Source organism: Humulus lupulus, chromosome 4 (genome assembly GCF_963169125.1).
Source record: "Humulus lupulus chromosome 4, drHumLupu1.1, whole genome shotgun sequence".
In the NCBI taxonomy this organism is placed as follows: domain Eukaryota; kingdom Viridiplantae; phylum Streptophyta; class Magnoliopsida; order Rosales; family Cannabaceae; genus Humulus; species Humulus lupulus.
Window position 1 is genome coordinate 14912890 of NC_084796.1, and position 3117 is coordinate 14916006.

Sequence of the window (3117 nt, forward strand, 5' to 3'; positions counted from 1 at the left end):
CCTTTGACTTCACAGAGTCAACAGAGATAACTCCAGTTGAGAGTAATTGTCTAATGGTGTTGTGTCTACGACGTATATGTCTAGACTTACTATTATATAAATTATTATGTGCCCTACCAATTGCAGATTGACTATCGCAATATATGCCAATAGCTGGCACTGGTTTAGGCCATTTTAGAATATCTTCTAAAAATTGACGAAGCCATTCAACTTCTTCGCTACACTTGTCTAAGGAAATAAACTCAGATTCCATCGTGGATTTAGCTATTACCATTTGTTTAGAAGATTTTCATGATACAGCTGCACCACCGAGTGTGAACACATATCCACTCGTAGACTTTGAGTATTTCATATCAGATATCCAATTAGCATCACAATACCCTTCAAGTACTGCTGTATATTTAGTATAGTGCAGCCCATAGCTATGAGTAAATCGCAAGTACCTAAGTACTCTTATTATTCCTTTCCAGTGGTCAGACTCTGGATTACTCGTGTATCTACTCAGTTTACTAATTGTGTAGGCTATACCAGGTCTTGTACAACTCATTAAGTACATTAGACTTCCAATAATTCTAGAGTACTCTACCTGAGAGACACTCTCCCCTTTGTTCTTGAACAAATGTAGACCCGAATCTACAGGGGTTTTAGATACACCAGAATCTTCTTTATTGAATTTCTCAAGAATTTTGTCAATATAATGTGACTGACTTAGAATGATCTTATCAGATGTCCTTGAGATTTGAATCCCCAAAATGATATCTGCTAGACCCATATCTTTCATGTCAAATTTTGAGTTCAACATACTCTTGATAGATTTGATCATCTTATCACTGCTTCCAACAATGAGCATGTCATCTACGTAAAGACACAAAATGACATAGTCATTATCTGTTTCTTTAACATAAATACATTTATCACATTAATTGATTTTGAAGCCATTTGCCAACATTGTTTGGTCAAATTTCTCATGCTATTGTTTTGGTGCTTGCTTTAAACCATATAAAGATTTCACCAATTTACAAACTTTTCTTTCTTGTTCCAGGGAGGAAAAACCATCGGGTTGTTCCAAATAAATTTCTTTATTTAAATCCCCATTTAGAAAATCAGTTTTCACATCCATTTGATGTACTTCAAGATTGCGCAACGCAACAATAACAAGTATCATCTTAATGGAATTTATTCTCGTCACAGGAGAATAAATGTCAAAGTAATCAAGGCCTTCACGTTTCTCATAACCTTTAATTACAAGTCGTGCCTTATATTTATCAATTGAACCATCAACTTTCATTTTACTCTTGAAAATCCATTTGGCCCCTAAAGGCTTACATCCTGGAGGAAGATCTACTAAATCCCAGGTGTGATTTTGAAGTATGGATTCAATCTCACTATTAATAGCTTCTTTCCATAAAGAGCCTTCAGTGGAGTTCACAGCTTCATCAAAGCTTTGAGGTTCACCTTCTAGCAAATAGGTCAGAAATTCTGGACCAAAATACTTTTCTGTTATAATTCTTTTGCTACGTCTAGGTTCATCCTCACACTCTTGATTTTGATCCTGACTATTTTCAGCAATAGTTTCATGTGTTTTTTTTAACGAACTTGAATCCTCTTTTGATCTACATGGAAATACGTGTTCAAAGAATGACACATTTCTGGATTCTATTATCGTATTTTTGTGTATGTCAGATATTTTAGACTCATGCACCAGAAATTGATACGCACTAATATTATGTGCATAACCAATGAAAATGCAATCAATAGTTTTTGGACCTATTTTTACCATTTTTTGTAAAGGTACAACCACTTTGGCAAGACACCCTCACACTCTTAAGTATTTGAAGGAAGGTTCTGTTCCTTTTCATAACTCATAAGAGGTCTTATCTTCTTTCTTTTTGGGTATTTTATTTAAAAGATGATTAGCTGACAAGATAGCTTCTCCCCACATGTTTTGAGGCAATCCGGAACTAATCAACATTGCATTCATCATTTATTTCAATGTATGATTTTTCCATTCAACACCATTTTTCTGAGGTGAATAAGGTGCAGTGGTTTCATGGATGATTCCATGTTTAGCATAGAATTCAAGAAATGGTGATTCATACTCACCACCTCGATCACTTCTTAACGTCTTAATCTTTTTGTTAAGTTGATTCTCAACTTCGGTCTTATAGAGAATGTACGCCCTGATTCTCCCACGGGCTGATTAGCGGGCTGAGCTGCGGCCTAATCATGATTATCTCGTGGACATCCCTCAGAACCGGAGCTGCCGTCGTAAGGTAGCACCTCCTTAGCTCGAGGTAGCCCAAGGGTTCGCCAAGATTGCCTGAGACTTGAGTCCGGACTTTGGAGGCCGAAGGTCGAGTTAAGTATCCAGCTCGTGGTACGAGCTGGATATGAAGGCTATGACCCTTTGTAAAGTCAACACACGCAAGGTAAACGTGCATATATCAGAGTGCACGTGTCTGATATGCCCCTGACTTCTCGGACACGCAGCAGGAACGTGCGTATTCAGACACCCACGACTGGGTTGGGCCGTGCGGCCCATTATCTCCTTACCTATTGATTTGACCACACTTATGTGTCAGGTTTAGGATTTAATCATGAATGTCACAGAGTTGATATGATAGGTAAGAAGGTCACGGGATGACCTTCTTACCAACTCCCAGGTGCCTTTTCCTATAAATATGGAGACCCTGGGAGTTGATAGGGGTTGGATTTTCTCTTGTAAGAAATGCCCTGTAATCATATACCCAAAATAGAGCAATACTATTGACTAGTGGAGTAGAAGGATTTTAACCTTTGAACCACTTAAAAACCGTGTCTTGAGTCACCTTTCCATTTTCTAAGATCATATATCTGTTTCGGTTCATTATCAGCACTAATCCTTTTCTCTTCTTTTCTTAATTACCTGTTGGCGAAGAACCGCGTCAACAGTTTGGTGCTTTCATTGAGAGCAAGTCCGATTCAGTGCTGTCGCAAACATCCAACTATGGTGACAACTCGATCCAGGCACGGTAACGAGACAGGGCAACATGATGGGCAGGAGGCTCATCATACTGCCGTCCATGGTGAACAAGCTCTTGAAGTCCAGCAGCGGCCAGGAAAACAGTCGGCGGGCCA